The 23,253-nt window shown below is 45.5% G+C and overlaps 1 long non-coding RNA gene across 1 annotated transcript in view; it reads right to left on the bottom strand.

The window, feature by feature from the left end:
* The window catches only part of LOC142906738 (uncharacterized), a 35,727-nt gene extending 32,770 nt beyond the window's left edge, over window positions 1-2,957 (bottom strand). The window contains exon 1 of the long non-coding RNA XR_012930469.1: window positions 1,584-2,957. This is a non-coding gene — a long non-coding RNA (uncharacterized LOC142906738). The remainder of the gene's footprint in view (window positions 1-1,583) is intronic.
* Window positions 2,958-23,253: the final 20,296 nt, after the last annotated feature.

The raw sequence follows: 23,253 nt of genomic DNA, 5'->3' as shown, positions 1-23,253 counted from the left end.
GAGGTATTTATTTTGTGCAGGGGTACGTGGCGGCTTCTGGAAGTTACCACTGGGAGCTAGGCACTTTTAAATCTACCACAGTGTTCTTCACGACATTTTCAGAGGTGGTTGGGTGGCTGGCTGGGTGGCTGGGTGGGGGGGCAATTTCCCCTATAAGTCATCATCGGTGCGAGTGAGGGGCCACTACACATTTGAAACAATTGGGGTGTTTGATGATGATGATGATGGGGGTGTTGTCACGTGGTTGGCTACGTACGGTGCGAAAGAAAAGGTCGGCATACGTACAGCACATCTCAGTGAACGTGCAACGTTTGGTTAAAGTAGGAACCGGTAGCCAATCGTTGGTCCAACGTTCCATGTTCACTGGGAAAGCATTTAAGACCTGGGCAAATAAAACACACGCCGAATTACCAGTGCACAGGCGGTGCATTTAATTTCCCTGAAGGCAGTCTGCCGTTGTTTACAAATGCTAAGCCCGCTTTTAATTGGTCGCTGATAACGATGTAGAAGGTGTCAAATCACCCATGCGATGGGCAGCAGCAGCATTGTGATTTTAGAAGAATTCCAGATTATGGGCCCATGAAGATAAGACCTCCAATTCACACCTCGCTGTGCTTCCTGTTTACCAGTCAATTCTGCTGATAATCTGATGTTTTAGGGGTTAAGGGGCTTTATCAGGCATTTACAAGCCGCTCGAACTGCCAGTACATTCCAAAACAGTTTATAAAGCTCCCTGGGTTTTAGACTTTTCTTTCCCCCTTTGGCAAATTTCCAATTTTCTTGGCAGACTCCAGGTCCGTGACATGTTCTGGTATTTGGCGGTGTCGCTGCTTTTTTTTTAAATGAGTATTCAAACTGGTAAAAATGGTATTATTAATCTTACATGCTTACGTTAACAGTCGATTACAGATCGTCTTTGTGGATGTAACCACTTTGCATCGTTGGTCATTCAATGGCAGATTGGCAACTTGGGTGCGAGTGTTTTCCATCATTGTAAAATGTAATGTACTCGTACAGTACCATTTACATCAGGTGATAAACGACATTTCTATGAAACAACACGTGAAGGTATACTCACAGCAATAAGGCGACAACAATCCTATAAGGTCTTTCCCAGAGGCGTATAACAATAACACGAATTAAACACTTTCTGTAAATTAAAATAAAACTCATCGCGACAGGACAAGGCTGACAGCACTGTGCATACCATATAATGATCACATGACCCATACATGCAAGGCCTGACGGGACGCGTGCCTTCCTGCTGTGAGCACACGGATGACAAAAATTGACCGTATTTATTAAGGCACTTTAGTTGTCCATGATTTATGATAACATTCGTAAGAGGTAAAGGTGCAGCGCCGACATTGCACGCTCATGCCACTGCTGGCAGAAGGGCCTCAACTGGAGAGGGCTCTGGAGACCAACTCATGAGGGCATTTTGGGGCTACTCTTCTACATTGCCCAGAGCTCATGAAAGAGGGGGGTAGCCCATAAATTCGCCCCACCAGACGTGACCTGCCGATAAACTGCTTCTGGATGTACAAAGAGGCGCCGCCGTGGCGAGATGTTAACTACCTCACCTGGTATGCAGGAGGTAATGGGTTCAGATCCCAACCCTGATGCCTGTATATTTGAAGTTTGCATGTTCTCCCCTTGGTTGCACAGATGTTTTCTACGGGTCTTCTGTTTTCCTACACATTAAGAAACATGCGTTTAGAGGATTTGGCTGCCGCTTTAAATGTCCACGTGACAAGCCATTTCCTCGAACTATCATTTGTGCCCAGATCGCTGTTAACAAAAGAGCTATATAGCTCAGCGAGTCTTACCTGGTAAAATAAAAAATAAAATAGTAGTTTAAACTCCCGCACCAGGAGATGACCTCGGACCAACAACCTCGAGGTCTCTGACAATTACCCCGCAACAGCATCCTGATAATATTAACAATAAATAAAGAGTAATCCTACGTTCATATTACATATACAGTTTTAATACAAGCGATAAAGTTACGAATAAGTACGCAATTGCCCTGTCACCATTCAAAAGTCGCATGTAGAAATAAAATTGCCACCTCAGAAAGTCCCCGTTTTCCATATACAGTCATCACAAAGACCTCGATATATAATCTAATTACTCGCACATATTCTCTGCCGCATGAGGGTACTTTTTTTGTTTAAAATGCATCTCCATCTGCAGTCAAGAGTGTTTGCCAGCGTCTACAATAAGCCACTTCAATCTGATGACATTGCTGCTTACCCATTTGCAGGCATTGCCTTCCCAGTTTGGCCGCTCTGTGTGTGTTCCATTAACGCCGACGCTGCCAGGAGTTAATTCCTTAATATGACTCCCCCCCCCCCCCTCCTTTTCCAGCGCATGCAAATCCAAAGTGTCAAGCATAGCTTAGCAGATTTCCTGTGTGCAGCGAGCGCCACGCAGTTGCGGTGATTAAGTACATGCCACAGGGGCTGGTCCAACTACGCAGAGGCCTGCTTCCCTAAACCCCCTTCACACTCAAGCGCCAACCAACAAAAGAGCTGCCTTATTAAATGCCCTAACATACACATTCCAGCCCTAATGCTGTAAGAGTAGTAGTAATAATACTAATAATACAGTCATATATTCAGGGTAATTTTTTTTGCGTGTGGAAAGGAAGCTAAATCGCCCAGGGGAAGAAGGAAACAAACAAACGCACCCGGGTGTAATATGGCACCAGACACAACAGCCATATTTGTGGCCTAGCCTCACCAGTGCCAGAACAGAGAACGCAAAAAGGCGAACGAACAGCACAAGGACAATGCACGTATCAGAGCATGCATAGCTCGGGGTGAGCAACTATATCATGGGACCTTTTTTGTTTTGTTGCCAGAATCAAAGCATGAAAAATAAGATTAGGTTTTACCATGTCTAGCAATAAAACAGGTGCTAAGAGTTTGGCTTAAAGCTTTCGTGACTGCAGGGATTCATATTCTTGGTTCTATCGGTAAAGTCACGTAGAAGTGAAACAATAAAATAATACAAATATAAAACAATAAAATTCTCACGACGTTTCGACTGCAACACAAGCAACCATCATCAGGTGTGAAAACCACAAAACCAATTTTCTTGCTGTGGTTTTCACACCTGATGATGATTGCTTGTGTTGCAGTCGAAACGTCGTGATAATTTTATTGTTTTATATTTTTGTTATTTTATTGTTTCCCTTCTACGTGACTTTACCGAATGAACCAAGAATAGGTGCTAAGATGTGCAAACAACCAAATGGGTGTAAGCCAATCAGTTTCAAAGACAATGCATATATTATCAGAGCATTGTTTGCATGTTCACCACAAGTACGTGTGGTTAATGCAGCACTTGATTCCTCGCAAAAGGTTTATATTTGGCGTGCACACTGCGCAGTGCGAGTGTTCACATTAACGCGGCGTAGTACAGGATTCAACGAAACCGCAGGAAAAAAAAACATCCTTTATGTTTATCTTATTGCGTTGGCCATCGAGTAAACGAACATCACACATTGTCAACAGAGAGCTCGTATAAGACTTACCACATGGCACTCTTGGCAGACCTTACCACCAATGCACTCTGCTGTGTAACGGCAATGCATTGTAATAATAATGTTATTAATAAATATTGCACAGTCCTATGTCGAGCCATTGCTGGATGAACGCCTTCCAGCACTGCGTTGGTTGTGGTGGTGGTTTGATCAGACTTTGATCTGCTGGCAAGCGTGGGGTGGTCACAGGGGTGAGACGACGAAACCCTGTTCAGATATCATTTATAAACGAGGAGTATTTATTATTTTACCGGGTAAGGCCCACCGAGCTGTATAGCTGGGTTTTTTTTAGAAGCGACCTGGCGCTCACAAATGATTGCTCAACGATGTGGCTTATCGTGTGGAAAGTTATAGCAGCAGCCAAATGCTCTAAACGCCCGTTGATTCTAAATGTGTGTGCCACAAATGATAGCTCAGCGAAGTGGCGTTTCACGTGGACATTTATAGCAGCCAAATACTCTCAAAGCACGTTTCTAAGTGTGGAAGGAAAGCTGGAGGACCCGGAGAAAAATCCACGCGACCACGGGGAGAACAAGCAAACTGGATGGGATCGAACCCACGACCTCCTGCATACCAGACGAGGTAGTTAACATCTCGACAACTCGGCGCCCCAAATTTGCCACTAATGTCAGCCATGGCTGGGAATGAAACTCGAATAGTCGTCGCCGTGTTCACAGCGCAGTGTGCTTACCAGTCCACCACTGTTCACGTCACGAGTAACTTCAGCATGTGTTAATACTGACTTCACATTCACATTTTCGTAATGTATCCATTCATATTTCAAGATCTTAAATACAGACGGAAGGGCAATGAATAAAACACGTTAATATCGTTTGGTACGTGCCACGATCCATCCAGTTCTGAGCAATGTGAGTCAGCCAACTTCGTTTTTTCCCCTGATGGCATGGGGGATGCCTTCATCCAGAAGTGTATCGATCATGGCTGCTGATGACGATGATGTTGATGATAGAAACTAGAATACCCGGATAAAACCATTCTCACGAATGGATTGCAATATATAAAATACTAGCTGTACTACCCGGCTTCGCCCGGGACTTGGATTCACCACACCCGGCCGCCTTTGTCTCCCCAGTGGCGATGTTGACAGACCACAGCAGTTACTCGTTTGATGCTGAGTCGACCTAGGGGAGGCCCAGGACCGATAAAAATAATCGTCACCGGTGGTGGCCATGCGCAGGAATCGAACTCGGGTCGCCGGGCTCGTAGCGCGGCGCGCTAACCACTACACTACAATGCGTTACGCTTCCACACACACAGACAGACACACACACACAGACACACACAGACAAACACACACAGACACACAGACACATACACAGCGCGCTAACCACTACACTACAATGCGTTACGCTTCCACGTGCGCAGGTCACATGACAGATTTGACGTCACAGCTCACTTGCCGTGCAAAAAATATACGCATTATTGAGCTCCCCCCCCAAAAAAGTATATTTTTTATAATTTTTGCATGGTGTACAGTCTGGAAAGTACCCACATGGCAAATTTCAAGTTTGTTGCATGTCGGGAAGTACGCTAAACATTTTGAACAGACACACACACACATTCACACCTTTGCCTTCTATATATATGGAGATAAACACGCTCTACAGGTAGGTCATCAGCCTATGGGCTGTTCCGCCACCTGCTCGACATCTCTCAGGCGCTCGCAGCGCGTGATGAACGCTGCGGCTCACGAAGCGAAGGCGCAACCGATTCTCCACGGTGCCGGATCGCAGGGTGCTCACCTGCAACGCCACCGCGACTCTCCGGCTGATCGCGATGACTGTCGCCTTCGTACGCTGGATGAGATCGGAGCTTGCTCTTTCCCATCTATACATTGCGCTCACATTAATGAGCTAATTTTGACCTCAATGGCCTCACTCCGCCCCCCGACCCGTGGATATCCGTCACTGTCATCATCCACAGTCGACGTTCAAGCCATGAAGTCACGTGTTTGCAAGTGCAGAGTGACCGCATGGGGTTTTCGAGGCAGCGATTTCCCAAAAGTGACGTCAGGCCAGCAGATGTTCAGACTTTGTGAGCTGCCCTCCTTGCTACTGGCCTGCACAGAATACCTCCCCTGTTGATAAATATTAGCAAAGTAATGGCTGGCTTGCCGCTATCATGATAGTCGCACACTGCTTAGTACAGATTCATATTGTTGGAATCAGTGCTTGTGAAATACAGCTTACTGAAAGCCTTACAAGAACGCTCTCATCTTGTTCATCTCGGTATACCTGCCAGGACGTGGCTTTAATATTCGACCAATATTATCCGTAAAAATGTTTTGTTTGGGTTAGATCGTGTAAATATAAATGTGTCGTTAACCCACCACCACCCGACAGCCAATGAGTTACTACTCCAGCACACCGTAATGAACAACATTTACAAACATTTTTTTCAAATTATATATTCTTTAGCTTCCTAAGCTTCTTCTTATTATTATTCGTATGGTTGGGGAAGCAGTTATAGTTTCATCTTGAGATTAGCAATCCAGTCAACGGCTTCAGGTGAGGCACGGTTGGCTATGTACGGTGTGAAAGAAGTTCAACATACATATACAATGGTTTGTCAATGGATCTCTCAGGGCAGGCTATGTTGTCCCTGAGTTAATCTATTTCCCAGTGGGCATTTACTGCTTCGACCGGGAGCTCGAATGCCGGTGTTCGATCGCCTTCGTGTCAGCAATGAGTTTGCAGGGGGTTCCAATTGGCAATAACAACCGGCTTTAACAGCAGGGCCACGTGAAGGTTGCGACTACTTCAAGCCACGGGTATTTGTCTACGAAAATATGATCAATCTTGCAACGCACTTCAGATCCCAGCCGCGAACAGTATTTTCGTAAATGATGTTAACTACCTCACCTGGGATACATATATATATATAAAAAACACAAGTAAAAATTGCATTGTTACAATTCCAATTTTGTGAAAAAATGTGAGAGAGTTAATATTGTCTCCCTTTATATATACGTGCCTTTATTTCTCCATTCATCTCTTTTTTTACATCTTCTAATGTAGCTGTGAACAGGTTTGGCGACAGCGTGCCTCGTTGTCTGACTCCACTTCTAACGTGAATTTTGCTACTTCACTCAAACTCTCAGCGTAGTGAGAGATGGTGGCGGCTCGGGGTGGCCTTCAAACGAGCAGCGGCTTGAGACAGAGACCGAGGTCTAATTCAAGGATCCGAACATTTTGAAACCCAACGGCAGAGAACACTGAAGAGATAAAGCGGGCGTGGTGGAAACAGCACGACGCAGCAGGCCAACTTACTGATGCACCCCACCACTCTTTCTGTCGATCCCAGATTGGTCTCTTCAGCCATCGACAGACCCACAGATATATTATCCAACTTTTCTATGGAAGACGGTCATCGTCGATTGCCAGGGATAGCCTACGATAATGATGATGATGATGACGACGCTGGATAGATAAACGTCGAAGATGATGATGATAGACGATAACGATGACGCGCAATTGGAAAGAATACAGACAAGAAATTAAAATTACGGCTTCCAAACGCTGAATGTGATTGGTAGGAGGGAAAGGGCGCATGTGGAAAATCGCAATCCAGCCAGAGTGCACGGATCTTCTTTCAGTGACGCCACAAGTGCCTTCCCCTACGACCACAAGTCAAGGCTGGGCCACGGCGTAATCTGAAAGATATTCATTGTTGTGCTTCACATCCTGCATTCTATAACATCATTTTTGGGGGTGCCGTGGTGGCATGGATGTTAACTACCTCGCCTGGTATGCAGGAGGCCGTGGGTTCACTCCCAACTCTGACGCCTGCTGCTGTATATTTATGGAGTTTGCATATTCTCCACGTGGTCACGTGAATTTTTCTCCGGGTCTATCCATATTTTTCCCTCCACAAATAGAAACACTGCGCTTAAATTATATGGCTGCTAGAAATGTACACATGATGAGCCACTTTGTTGCGAGGGAGCATTTGAGATAGCCAGGTCGCTTCTGAATAAAGAGCCGTATAGCTCAGTGGGCTTTACCCGGTAAAATGAAAAAAAAAGTATATAATTTAGTTTACTATTCTGTTTTCTTTGAACTTGGGGACACGCTTACAAAACAATGTTTTAATGTTTGTTTTTTAAGTGTTCGCCACTCAGGTCTTCGTGTCTATCTCAGCTGCTGGAGAGTTCACTCTTTTAGCACGACAGCAGCCACCTTTGCACGGCGCCAGAGGTCCAACTTTGACCCTTCCCAGGGAGGTCACCGCCTCATAAATGCGACTCAAAAGTTTGTGGACGTGAATTCACTTTCCTGTGCCTGCAAACAATCTGGTCGCCATAACGCCATTCTCATCCATTTTACACCGCCACTAGGTGCGGCATTTCGAACGGGCAAATGGGTTCATAGAGCAAGCGTCACACAGTGAGTGTCTCTCCAATAAGAATACTCACAATAAATATTTGGTGCCCATCTTGATCCGTTATGGATACAAGTGTCCATCTCTGAGCTAAGGTGATGCATGAAGACATACTTATGGTAAACGCCTGCTTTGTATTGTGTTAACTTCAAATGCTAACCCAAGGATGATACATAACACAACGCGAGTCACGAGTGTCATTGCGGATGATATAACTAACACAATAAGCAAGAAATAAATACACTTCCCTCGAATTTATGTCCGTCCACGTGAATAAAAAAAGTATGATACTTCATCATTGTGCCACACCAGAGTAAACAGCTCCACAATTCATCTCAATATAATGTTTCCAAGAACCAGAGCATTTAAAGTCGCATCACCCAAGTGCTCCTTGAGATGATTACATAAAACAGCATGCTTAGTTGCATAACAACACATTTATTTATTGATAATTCTTAACCGTACGCCATCAAAAGGCATTTTTTGTTACGGACTTTAAAAAGCAACCGTTATAACAGAGGAGTGAAAACAAACCTCACGATTGTGCACACAAGTGACATTCTGAATGTGTCAATCTGTTGTGTCAGTGCGTAATTACGACCGGGTCGGCTGGTGACACATCTCTAAATGTAAACAAACATTTCATCGGGTAACAATCTGAGAGCAACTTTTTCAGGTCAGCCTTGCATTGATAGATGAAAGGTAAACTCCTCACCCAAGCAGAGTCAGATAGCATCGACGCGGCTTCGCTGGTAATTGTCGCGCAGTTTGCCAACCCCCTCCAAGAGAAACGTTTCGTGCTACCGGGATGATTTTTTATTTTATTTTTTCCCGCGAATATAAACTGACACGATTTATTTTCAGTTGTTTGTCCTCCTGTAAATACCAGTGGATCGAATTATTATTTCACAGTGCCACTTAATTTACTTAAAACATCAAGGTAATTTTTTCCCTAATGGCACACGCAGTACCACCATTTTTAGAACTGTTAGAAACGAATGCCAAATATAGAAGCCACTGCCATACCCTCTTGGCATTAAAATATATTTATTGAAATGTGTATTTATTTCCTAAATGCCGGCAGGTTTGGTATTTATTTTTCATAATAAAAAATAAACGTGACCACTTTCGTTTGCAGATTCAATATATTTGTTGTTATGCATCTGCCTATTAAGCACCTAATTTAATTTCTATCACCATAATTGTAATTTTTTTACTTAAAACTTTGTGTGAATGCAGAAATTAATATTCTTTGGTTCTTTCGGTAATGTCACGTAGATAAAAAAAGTGAATACAAATATCACGACGTTTCGATCGCAACACAAGCGGTCGTCATCAAGAAAAGGAGTTAGCCTCTAAAGGCAAACTGTTTATGAAGGTTTTCGAGATGGGCGTAGCCCACGTGTATCAGCAGCACCAGGAGCATGGGCGGTGCAGCAGGGCCAATGCAGCAGCAATGCCAATGCAGCAACAATGCCAATGCAGCAACAATGTCAATGCAGCAACAATGCCAATGCAGCAGCAATGCCAATGCAGCAACAATGCCACAATGCAGCAACAATGCCAATGCAGCAGCAATGCCAATGCAGCAGCAATGCCAATGCAGCAAAGGGCCGCCAGAAAATCCCTGCACCCCGCTCCACACACCAGACTGCTGACGGTGGAGGTTGATTGACAAGAAAACACAAGTCAAGTCATGACCCAAAGTGGTTGATGACATCTTTCCAATGATTGCTGAGTCTAGAACCTTCCTCTCGGTTGAAATTGGGTCTGTGTCTGTATATATGGATGGCTTCATGAACGAATTTTGTTGATAGCAGCCAGTAGGCTTGCAAAGTACCATCGTCTTAGAGAAATACATTTCGTGTGAGCCAGCTGCATTAAAATAACGATCAGCCACGAACATAAGGCAGATTTGAAACACGGTAGGACCAATACTTCTGCCGTGGCTGATCATTATCTGCCGTTGCTGATCATTATTTTTAATGTGGCTGGCTTACACGACATTGATTTCTCTAAGACGATGGTACTTTTCAAGCCTACTTGCTGCTATCAATAAAGATATTTTAGTTTACACATCCTATCGGCCATAGAGCCTTCTGGGAGTGCGAAATTTCAACAGTATTGGTCCAACATAAACAACCTCTGGACCGGTTTAAATAATTCAGTGTACACACGTAAATCATTCAACCCACGATGATCGGTGACAAGAAGAGTAAGACCGCCGTCCCACTCGGATGCCCAATGTCAAACACCGGACGGGATGGACGATATCCGAGTCGCATTTCCGTACTCAGCAATGGACAGACAGAAGTGGAGAGATCACTTCAAGGAGCTATCGGATAAGGAACCAGTCCCGGTGGCATTTAGAGGATTTGGCTGCTATAAATGTCCACACTATGAGCCACTACTTAGTTCAGCTATCATTCGTCGCTTTTGGAAAGAGCTATATAGCTCAGTGGGACTTACTCGGTAAGATAAAAATAGTAAAAAAAAACATAATTTTAGTCATGGAGGCCTTGGGAAAGAGAAGACAGGAAATTTACAGGAAGGCTAGGAGAGAGATTGTACGGATTGGACATGGAGACCAAACGATGAGTATAAATTGCTTTCTCTAATAATTATATGATGTGCTGCAGTTGAAATAGTTGAGATGTTATTAAATTGGAGATGAACAAGGAGCATATGTGTTGTTTCATTCCAACTTTTGCACGACAATGAGGTCGCAAATGCACGCGAAGAAGTGCATTTAATTCGTGTGTAACGACCACAGCCACTCGTACAAAGTAGAGTTACCTACGAGAGAGATTCGTCATGCCGGCACACAGCCCAGTATTGTCCACCACCCTTTCCCCACGCTGTTGAATACTCGCCCAATATTTGCTTAAAAGTAAACATCAGCTAAAATTCTGCCAACGGTTTGAAAAAAAAAACCAACGTAAAAATTTGCACCACAGAAATTTGAACTCTACCCAATGTGCAGTTAACCCAGCCATTCAGTCTATATATGAACTTCAATTTGCGCAAAATAATGTTTGCACTGGACCAGTCCATCATGTGTGGTCTCGGGAATTACGGTGCAGTACATTAGACGTAACAACCTTCCAGCCGCTTGGATAAGGTTGCCTTTCATCAGGCTGTTTTTTTTTTTCTGCTGGCACGGGGTTCAACACAACCCAAGACTCCAAAGTGTTCTCTCTGCCGACGCAGTCTTGTCCCCTACTCCTATTCTTCCATGCCTTGGCACATGCCCTTAATGTCACATGATGAACCGGTTCTTCCAAGGGGACACCTGGACGGGGTTTTTTTTGTTATTGCAAATTCTCAAATAATAGGAAGCATTGTTCGGCGTACCCACTTACTTACTCATGGGAAGTGCATTGTGCGTGAGAAGTTTCTACACCGCGCACTCGAAGCAGGCTATATTTATAAAGCGAAACAAAGCAATGACATATGCTGAATAAAGTTCCAGAAAGAAAAAAAAATGTTCTTTCAGCTCATTTATATATATATAAAGGCCCCGTCTGTGGGTTTCATTGGCCCATTATTGTATGCCCAAATGTCAGCGTGGTAGATGGGGTTTTGCCTACGTAACGGCTGTACACGTAGCACTCCCCACGCTTGGCAAAAACACAATGTTATTATATATTTTAAAAACTACTGTAATCAAAATTGTTTATTTAAGATACCTTTCAATGTTTCCATTTCCCACAAAATGCAAAGAACAAAACCCCTACACCGGTGGGAAAACGTACCGCTGGATATGCATTAAATAATGTTATCTTAAATCAATGGCTGAGATAGTTTAAATATTTACAAACAATAATAGTATTTCAAGCTAAATCAGAGATTTGATAGATACGTTTTGCTCATGCAGTGCAATTCATGTCATGAATTGCACTTTCATTGGCGTTTGTTGGTTGCTCTATACAGTGCTGAATGTGTTTCTTTTAAAATCAGGCACAGGGCAACACTACGTCCCATTGCATGTTGGACAAGTGTGAACATTTGCTCAAAGAGAGGCAAAGATATTTAATGCAATTAACATTCTTAGCACTTAAATCCTTTTCATTGCTTTGTGTGGATGGCAGAATGAACCCGATAAATGGCTACAAGGCGCGATGGTCCAATGGTTGCCAAAAGAGACAAACCGTGCCCCGCTTGTATAAGCATTACAAATGATGCATGGTCGTCGACAAACTCGTCACAAACAGGTCAGAATAATGGCAATATCAAACGCGGGATCTTCCGCTTTTGAAACATCGTTTCTGAAGCGTTTCACCTCCGCACTCCCTCTCGTTCATGATGTGTTTTTCTCTCTCTCTCTCTCGCGACAATGCGTCTGATTAAATGGGAAGTATGTGCACGATTCGATGAAAGCAGTAGCCGGGGTTTCACCGCGGTGTTTTCTTATTATTCATTTTTTTTTGTTTCAACCCAGGCTCCCAGTGCCTATCTTCAGCTCCACGCACGCACGCACACAATAGTGTCAACACAGACAAAGCAAGGCCTCTGGCTTTGAAGTTGCGGAATTTCATGCCTACGCAGCAAATGTCATTCCAAGTACCCATTCACGGCCTTGATGTCTTTGCAATGGCACTGATTATATATATAAAAAAAAAACCTCTAGTGGAAGTGCCTCTGGGGTTTGTTCGGGCACTCGCGGGGAGGCACCGTCCCGTACCCGTGGCTCCCAGTGTGCGAGCCACTTGCACAACTGCGCCTGACTTGGGGGGAATTCATTTGTGAGCTCCACTGAAGTAATACAATGCCCATCCAAAGGGCCCTTTCTTCAGCGCGAGTCATTGTATTAATGGCTCTAATTGCATTTACGTGCGACTTTGATTGCGCGCGCGTGCGTGTGCGTGCAACGGGCCTAAACTGCGCCTTGCCATACGTCGGGTGTTGTATGAAAATGAAGAGGCGATGCTATTTACGAGAACTTCGTTACCAGCAAATCTGAGACGGTTATTATTTTGTTCTGCCTTTGTTTCTCCAAGAATTTTTTTTTTATATATATATAGAATATCTCCCAGTGGTGCTGTGAATTACTTTCGTGAAAGTGTCTCCCTGTCTGACTTCCTTCATACGCATCGTGGTGCTTTCTTCGTCTAGCAGTGAATAGAGCATGCCTTCTTATGATGATGATGAAGATGATGATGAAGAAGATGATGATGATGATGGTACTCTTGGTCTGAACAAGGCCTGCCGTAATGTAGAATCAAATAATGTGGAGATGCTGCCGCGTTGGTAGTGGTGCACAAACAAAATAAACACACAACATAATCGTTGATGTCACTGCCTTGAAAGGAAAACAAACAATAACAGGTGACATTTTAGACAATGGCCCTGTATAGCACGTGATGGTATTGACGGATGTGCTTTTATGACGTAGGACGAGGCCTTATGTGACTAAATACACGAACTTGAACCACCGTGTTGAGTAATGATGACTTATCAATGCGTGCAACGGCTTTGCTATTTTGAACCACACGTTTGTGACGACTGCAATTCGAATCCCAGTTGGCAGCCAGTGATGTCTCTGGTGAGGGAAAGTGATCCATCCTCGTCCTTCCTCTGCCCATACATTACACCCTCCGTCTGTGATACCTTGAGTGGTCCCTTGTACACCACACTTTGTGGTCTGCAATCATTGGCGAATGCTTGAGTCTCCCTGAACCCATCCTTATAACTCGGCCAGAATCAAAGGCATTCCACCTTTACATTTTTTACATACATTTCCACTGCAGTTCCAGAAAGGCATATTTTTTTACATTAACTATAGTGACTAATAATTGGAAATTAGCCTATATTCCATCCACTGTATGAAGGTGAAAAACTTAACAGGGCCTGGAAATTTAATCCAAAATACTGTATCCTCCCTGGAGTAAAATTCATCCTAAACTCTAATAAATCCTTTCGGTCGATTCACAGTACAGTATCAGCGACTACGACAGTTTTAAATTAGATAACATTTGTAAATTTGTACAGACTTCACACTCTTTAAGACGTAGGCCTTTGCGACCAATATCATCCATGATACAGGTGTTTTTTTTTGGGGGGGGGGGGTTAGATCGCGTAAATATATAAATGTGTCGTTAAACCCGCCACCACCTGGCACAGCCAATGAGTAAGATTTGTCACGTAAAGAGAACTGTACTAGTTGCGAATTGGCATGCTCTGTTTGCATGACAAACCTTACTCGCAGCAGCTTTTGGCGAGGGGCACATGTATATATTTATGCGATCTAACCCAACAAAAACCTGTATGATGGAAGACTTCACTCTGATCTGCAAGAGCATTCCTCCATGTCCCCGTGCTCTCGTTCTGAAGTGACCAAAGCAAAGTTGACCAAATCAAAAACACAATTTCTATGCCCCCTGCTTCATCAGTAAACAAAAACAAGAATGCGTGCCAAATTGTGACTGGATTTCAAAAACCAAATTCAAAAGGACATGAATTCTCGAAAAGCCCCATTCAATGCAAGTGTTTCTTTAAAATGTTTGAGTTCGTAATGAAACATTTGTAATGATGATGATAATAATGTAAACATTTTACATATCGCCGAGCTGCATTAGCTTCCCGTTGCCGAACGAAGACATTGTGAGGTCAACACTAATTGCACATGAAGTGCTTGGCACGAATTAACCACAACACCTTGCTAATCTCGTCAAGAAGCATAAACCGTCACGCAAACTCCGATCAGCCTCGCAGCAGCGTTAAGTTAGTGCGGCCGCTTCATCGCGCGCTTTCAGATGCGCTTCTGCGGCCGTCTGGAACGCTCTTCCTGCCGATATGAGGAAGCCACTAGAGCTATGTACTTTATCATCTAAATTGAAAACTAATTTCTTCGTAACTTCTTTTTGTGTTGAGTTTGTTGTCCTTCCCCTCCCCCCACCCCGCACCTCCGATTAGCATGGTTGGCTACGCACAGTGCGAAGGAAGTTAAACATGCGTACATACATACACGTGTAGTGACATCACGGATGTCACTGTGTAATGCCGGCCCGAGAGAGGCATGGCGTTTGATGTATTAACATCACAGTGAAGATTATCAGCAGGCTGCATGCGATGGGGTAAAATGTGGGTACCCCCTCTGCCACCCCCCCCCCCCCCCCCACACACACTTCTTCCAAGATATCTTACCAGCGGAGAAGTAGGCCAAATATACCCACTACTAGACGAAGGGCGCTCTCTTCTAGTGGAGGTCATTCTGTCAGCAGTTGAAAGAGGAATTAATTACGGGGCTACGGCTTTACCTGCTATCTACAATTAGGACTGTAAGGATGTTACAATCGCCTACGCAATGTAAAACAACAACAACAACCTTGACTGTTACTATCACTTAAGCCGGGCCGATGAAAGGAAGGCGGTTCCGGTCGGCACAGTCAAAATACAACGTGAGCATAAACTACATGGTGCGTATATTGTGTTACGCGTTTCCCCCAATAAATACATATTGGTGTTGTACACGGGGCAAAGGTCGGTTGTGAATGTCAGCTCGACAAATTCGACGGGGAACTTTCTCCGACGAGCTGCGTGTCGTTCGTTAGAATCGGGCCAGGGCTTCACGAAGAAGCAACTCCGTAGCGCTGGGATTCGACGTGGGCCGTTGTGTGCTGGCGTCAGGGGTCCACCTTTGTCGAGTCCTGGCTTTCTCCTGGGTGGCTCAGGTGCTAATGCAGGAGGTCGCCGGTTCGAACCCGACCACTGACGCCTGCTGCTGTATGTTTGGAGTTTGCGGTGTCTCTCTACCCAGTGGTCGCGTGGATTTGTCTCCGGGTTTTCGGGGTTTTTTTTTGTGTGGAAAAACACGCGTTTCAGTATTGTTGCCGCTATAAACTTCCACGTGATAAGCCACTTCATTGAGCTATCATTTGTGGCCAGGTCGCTTCTGAAGACGAGCTATATAGCTCAGTGGGCCTTACCTGGTAAAATAAAATACTGTATATCTATGGGACATTTTTGCCAGTATCAAAGTGTTCGTCCAGTACTTGCTTTGTAAGGGTTTGAATCGTAAGCATGTATGTATGTTGAACTTATTTTGCACTTAAATTTTGATTTAAAGCTTTCGTGACTGAAGTAATTCATATTCCCTTCAACGTTATTTTGCACTGTACGTAGCCAACCATGCTAATCGGAGGTGTGGGAGGACAACAACCTAAACACAAAAAGCAGTTCTAAAGAAATTAGTTTGCAATCTATATTTAAAAGTGCATCGCTCCAGTGGCCTCCTAACGTCGGAAGGAAGAGCGTTCCAGACGGCCGCAGAAGCGCATCTTAAAGCGCGCGACGAAGTGACCGTCTTTTGTTCGATGGCCAGTCCAAAAGTTGCTGCGAGGATTAACTCGGTTCGCGTGATGGTTGATGCTCATTGGTTGAGCCTAATTGGACATGATGGATTAGCGATTGCTTTGGCCACCCCATTGCTCCTTTGAACAGAGAGGTAACACATTTAGAGGGGAGCGAGCGGTGGCGCAGTGCTCAAAATGCTGCACCATAAACCCAACGACCGTTGTTCAATTCCTGACCATGGCTAATAGTGGCAAGTGATAGCAAACCGCTCCCGGCCCTCCTCCCTTCATCAGCCTGCACTGACCATCGCAATATGGTCAAACAATCCCATGACTGACATGGCGTGGGGGAGACATTCATCCAGCAGTGTATTTGCAAAGGCCTGTACATCATGATGATGAGTGAATTCAAATTGACTTAGCACTGAATTATACCGCTGAGTTTCCATGAAGCAATAATTATTGTATTCACCGAAGAGGAATGATGAACTGAAATATGGCCATTCCCTGAGCTAACTCTTGTCCACGATCCAGAATGAAGTTCTCTGGAGAAGTGCTTTCAAAAGCAGCCAAGACAGTCAAGTTCAAAAGTCCCTGAAGAAATCTGCCTGACCAAAAAATAAACTTTCACCTGTACGTTTAAACTCCCAGGTTCGTCAACGTATCAACGCACGCTTTTCACGCGAACACAATGGGAAAACGCCAACAACCACACCAACAAAGCACTGCTGCTGTGTGAACATGCTAACCGCCTCAAACACTCTGCAAACATTGGCGTGAATAACAGCCGGGTAATAGCAATAAATCACCTTCCCCTGTGCTGCGTTCTAGCGATCGATATCGTGGCAGTTTTACCTTGGCATGCGTGACACAGCAGCCACCAACGTGGCTTAGTCAAACAGACCTCCGACCAGCAGAATGCTTAAATATAAAACTCTGCTGATGTGCCGTGCCCTTGGACCAAAGTCGTCAGCGGTTGCACCACCTTGGAAATACACAGGGTGGAAAACAGTGCCCGTTTTAAATGAGCGCCACCCGTCAAAACATCGTTACCAATAACTAAAAAAATCTGTCAATAAATAATTGCCCTTCAGTTCTGTGTTTGACGTGCATATTGTGAAGTTTGAACCGGTTCAATAAATGTGGTCAATTATCAATTCGCACCGCAGGGAATATAATATTTAGCTTTTTTTATTTAACGTTGATATATGATCGCGATACATTCGACACCTCGTGTGATGCAGTTTTTTTTACTCTTGCAAAACCCGAGACTGTACCCTGGCCTCTTACGTTCTCAGCACCTGGTTCAACAAAATGAACGTGAAACTACGTCCCCAGGGGCGTGCAGTGGTGGTCTGTTGGTTAGGTCACTCACCGGATTATGAACCTGTAACTCTGAACTCAGTTCCTGGGCACAGAGCCAACATCAGCGGTGAGGATTATCCGAACTGGTCCTGGGTCTCCTCCAAATTCACAACAACCGCCATCCACCACTAAGTGGCGGTGACGTCACCACAGTGTTTGTGCCAGGCTACGTGCACTTGAATGCTACGCGAAGTGTCGAAGGCTCGCTGGCAGGAAGGTCATGGGGCAGACGCAGGTGCCATGGGTTGACTGACTGAGATGACTGGCAGATCACCCACCTGTGCCCCCTACTATGCCAACTTGCTGTGGTTTAGTCGTTCGGCGCTCCGCTCGTTGTTGTGAGCGTTGTTCCTCTGCCCTCTGTTGTTGCTGGAGGGCGACTGCCTCCAACTACCCAGTGGCAGCATCTTTCACGAGCCTCCTTCACAGAAGCCGATCTTGACATTGCTGGTACGAGTTATTAGCAAGTTCACTCAGCTCCATATCCTCTCGCACCACATCACTCCATCTCTTCTCTAACCCGTGCTGCACGTGTCTAGCCCCTTCTATCTGGCTAAACAAAAGCTGTTTAGGCATGCGGGCTACATTGGCCCAGCCAACGCAGCCTTGCCTGCCGGAGGAGCTCACCAATTGGACTGCCCAGATATTTCGAGGATTTGTGAGCTCCTCACACAATGCATCCTGGTCAAACCCAGGATGTATTGTAGGCAGACCAGCCTGATGTTTCCAACCAGCGAAAATGTTCCATTAGGGGGGGGGTCCACGTTTCGCAAGAATAGAGAAGACAGGGCATCACTATGACAGAGATGAACCGAAGGTTTGTGTGGAGCGACAGACCAGGTAGCTTCCACACAGCGTTATGCAATCGATTAAAAGATAATGCTGCTCGAATGATCCAGCTGGTCACAAGCACATTGCCCAGGTATGGAAACCTTTCCACTCTCTCCACAACCACCCCACCAATGTGGAGTTCAGGGGGTGGAGTGTTTGATGACACAACATACCCAGGCAGGTGCTTCGTTTTGGAGCGGCTGATGGTAAGGCCCTACCTCTTGGTAGCACGCTCCAGGTTCAGCAGCAGCGCCTCCGATAATCAGTGGGTAGATCAGCTCCACGGTAGGTCCTGATGTTAAGAACATGGACCCGTACCCACTGTTCCATCACGATAAAGTCCAAAGATGCTCTTGCTTGGACCCGGCGTACATCCATGATGTTGTGTGGATGCGCCAATGCCAGAACAGTGTTTTGGTAATTACAAGCCAATGGGCTGCTCAGAAGTCTAGCAGCCTCCTACCGTCATGCTCCCACGCCCCCTTAATTATTTTATTCAGAAGAAGAGCCACTCCCTGTTGTTTAACAGTCTCCTGCCCCGAGTAGAGCACTGTCCACCCCTCATAGCGTCTGGAACCAGAGCTGGTCCACTGGACCTCCTGAATGTCAAAGAGATCCAGGTGGTACTGGTCCAGCTCCCGACAGAGGAGTGGCAGCCTCTCCTCCGCAGTGAGCGTTCGAACATTCCACGTGGCCACTCGCAGTGTTTTTTTTTACGTTTCTGGAGGAACCCCGAGGGTGCGGGTTCAGTCTCCTGGCTCCACCACATGGGGGTTTGGCTAGGAGGCGTGATAGATACCTGTCCCCCCGGGGCCTCCTGGACAAACTTAGAATTTTTCCACGTCGTTTAGTGGTACATAGGTTTGAAGGTGGAATGGGTTACCAGCCCCTCACACCCATCCAGAGCCCCCATTGAACCGCTGTGATGGCTACAAATGCCATGAGGGGAATATTCAATTGAAAATGGCCTTCCCCCTCCCCCCCCCCCCCCATGGCATTGCTTACTGCAGCGTTACCGTCTGGCACCACCGAGGAGGCAGGACATTGTTTTATTGGCCACGCTGAGCAGCCCAGGGAAGCATGATCCAACAACCCCCCGTGATTGGGATGGCACGGGAAGGCCTCATTCATCCAGCAGTGGATTGACAAAGGTTGAAAACAATCTTCTGACGTGGGTTTGCGAAACATAAAGGCCTATCTCAACGGTGAAGTATATTCACAAACTGAAAACGCTGATTCACCTGGCCACCCAACATCATATTCATCTATTCTAGATTTAAAGCTTTCGTGACTGCTAGGATCCATACTCTTTGGTTCTATTGGGTAAAGTCACGTAGGTAAAATCACGTAGGTATTTTTTTTTACCTACGTGACTTTACCCAATAGAACCAAAGAGTATGGATCATATTCATCATTACCACTCGCAAAATACGGTAATGTAAATATCCAACCTGCCCTCCGCTCGGAAGAAAATCCATCGCCACTAATGCTGGTCTCCTGGATATGTCTGTGAGAGAGTTCGAATGACAAATTTGTCGCACTTTAAAATGTATTCATGCATTACAAATTTGGAATATCCACGGAGCAATCGTCACCCCCTGTTGCGCAAACTTGGCAGGACCTTCCCGAATAAAAGTCATGGCTCAGTGAGGCCTTCCTGGGTGAACAAGCGTAATCTTCTTCCTTCGTACGGCTGACGTAAATGCAGAGCGACAATTATAATTTCACAGGTAACCGCATCAGGATCAGCGTCGTGTATCGCTGCAATGTCTCCTTCGTGTTTGTGCATCGGGCATAATTATAATTATCATGATCATAACGACAATGGTGGTGTTTTACTTTCCTCAAGTTCATCAATTTCGGTCTGCAAATTTAACCGGTATCTTTTGGCAGCATCTAAATCAGCACCCACAAGACAACACCGATGCTGAAGTTGTTGTGTTTTTGGGTTTTTTTTTCCATTCCAGCCAGGAACTGCGCTTGTGGCCAAGGCACTAGCTGCCACGGTGTTTACGTTGTTCAAGATGGAAAATAATCTCGAGTAAACAGACATCACCGATTCGGGCCTGGGTTCCATCAGCTCCATGGGGGATTAGCTGTATAAGGTTTGCTACAGAAAATAAAGGTGCATGCCATCGTAATTACTGGAATGAATTTGCCTGGCTAGAGCGCACGTGTAGCCAAATCCATGTAAATATATGTGTATATATGCCGCTGTGTTATGTTCCTATCCATTATTCATTTTGTTTACGCAAACAGCATACAACAGCGGGTTCGTCGCATCATAAATAAAGCAAGCAGGCTGTTCGATTTTAGATGGGTTTTTTTTGGAAATTTAGTGTCCAGATGTGAGGTCTATGTCACAAATGATAGCTCAACGAAGTGGCGTATCACGTGGACATTTATAGCAGCTAAATACTCTCAAAGCACGCGTCTGAATGTGGATGGAAAAGCTGCAGGACCCGAAGAAAAATCCACGCGACCACGGGGAGAACATGCAAACTCCAAATATACAGGCATCGTCATGGTCGGGATGGAACCCACGACCTCCTGTATATCACGTGAGGTAGTTAGCACCACGCCATCCATGGCCCCTCTATCATGTTCCTATGCAGTATTAATTTTGTTTACGCAAACAGCACACAGCAGTGGGTTAGTCGCAACACAAAGAAAACAAACACGCTGTTCGATTTTAGACGCTTTTTAGGAAATCTAATGTCCAGCTGTGAGGTCCGTGCCGTGATTAATAATCCTATCTGCAGCAGGGGCAATCAAGTCTCGCGATTTTCCACAACCCTTTTCAATGGCCCAAATTTGCCAAACGTCAAAATTACTCGCAAAGGACTAATTTGGAATGCACACCTCAAAGCATCGCTCCGTCCTGCTAAAAACTCGACAGGAATCTCCTGAAAACCAGTCCAGAGACTCGGTGAGGCGTTTCGCTATTAATAAGCACCAATACTAGTAATGTTAATAAAGTCACGTAGGTAGAAAAATAATAAAATAAAACAAAACTAATACATCACGACGTTTCGATCGCAACACAAGCGGTCGTCCTCAGGCGGAAAAAAATAATCCAGCAGTGGAACTGCTGAACAAGGCTGGTTCCAGGAGTGGAACAGCAGTGGAACAGCTGAATCAGCTGGTTCAGCAGTGGAACAGCAGTGGAACAGCTGGTTCCAGCAGTGGAACAGCAGTGGAACAGCTGAACCAGCTGGTTTCAGCAATGGAACAGCAGTGGAACAGCTGAACCAGCTGGTTCCAGCAATGGAACAGCAGTGGAACAGCTGAACCAGCTGGTTCCAGCAATGGAACAGCAGTGGAACAGCTGAACCAGCTGGTTCCAGCAATGGAACAGCAGTGGAACAGCTGAACCAGCTGGTTCCAGCAGTGGAACAGCAGTGGAACAGCTGAACCAGCTGGTTCCAGCAATGGAACAGCAGTGGAACAGCTGAACCAGCTGGTTCCAGCAATGGAACAGCAGTGGAACAGCTGAACCAGCTGGTTCCAGGAGTGGAACAGCAGTGGAACAGCTGAACCAGCTGGTTCCAGGAGTGGAACAGCAGTGGAACAGCTGAACCAGCTGGTTCCAGCAATGGAACAGCAGTGGAACAGCTGAACCAGCTGGTTCCAGGAGTGGAACAGCAGTGGAACAGCTGAACCAGCTGGTTCAGCAGTGGAACAGCTGAACCAGCTGGTTCAGCAGTTCCACTGCTGGATTATTTTTCTCCGCCTGAGGGCGACCGCTTGTGTTGCGATCGAAACGTCGTCATATATTACTTTTTGTTTTATTTTATGATTTTTCTACCTACGTGCCTTTGCCGAAAGAACCAAAGAGCATGGATTCCTGCAGTCACGAAAGCTTCAAAGCAAGAATGTTAATAAAACAACGGTACAGCACGGAGTAACAAATAAAACATGAACACATCTCGAGACGCAGCAGACGAACAGGGACATGCTCATTAGACGGTCATTTGGAAGAGGAGGAATTTTATTTCAGAACATTGAGGACGGAGGGCATGGGGGAGGACTGCGCGTGTTGAGTGAGAATACCATTCTCGGATTGATGGCAACGTTGAGTCATAGGAACGAGAAGATAATTGATATCCATCGTGGACTCGAACAGTGGGGACTGAATCAGCTGGACGGATGGCTCAGAGCGGCAAGTGGAGAGCGGCAGAGGTTGATCGTGCATTTTGAAAGCTTTGCAATGAGCGTAGAGATGAAATGGGAGACTTAATAAGGGAGCTGGGCGAGTCCAACGAAAGGATTTTGAAGACAGTGCGGACGATCTCGTAGTTGATGTGAACGCTTGTGTTACGAGGCGTCGTCCGTGCGTGGTGCGATGGGGAAGTCTGACTGCTTCCCCTATGGAGCGTTGAGGCGGGAGTCACAAGTGTCAGGAGGTTGAGTTGGTGAAAGGCATGGACACGGATCGGCGGGTAAAAGATGTGGCGAAGGAGATGTCACGCAGCTGGAGGAAATAAATTCCGTGCTCTCTGCTGAAGATCTCTGCGGTCAGCAGACCGCGACATTGTAAGTATGTAGATATGCTGCACTTCTTTTGCACCATACACAGCCGACCGGGCTGATCGGTGGTGCCGGGAAGGACAACAAACGAAACACAAAAAGCAGTTCTAAAGAAATGGCATTGCCAATGGCTCCTGAACATATTGCCCTGCGCAAGGATTTAAACAGTGGAGAGATGCAAGGCGAGACGGACAGCTCCAGGTTGTTGACGGCATATGGGGATTCTGATGTCCCTGATGTCTGGAAGTAGAACAGCTCTGTTGTTATTCAACGTTACATAAT

The sequence above is a fragment of the Petromyzon marinus genome, chromosome 4, assembly GCF_048934315.1.
Source record: "Petromyzon marinus isolate PM22_M1 ecotype Great Lakes invasive population chromosome 4, UKy_Petmar_22M1.pri1.0, whole genome shotgun sequence".
In the NCBI taxonomy this organism is placed as follows: domain Eukaryota; kingdom Metazoa; phylum Chordata; class Hyperoartia; order Petromyzontiformes; family Petromyzontidae; genus Petromyzon; species Petromyzon marinus.
Note: the sequence above shows the minus strand (reverse complement) of the source record. Positions and strands in the feature narration are given on the sequence as shown.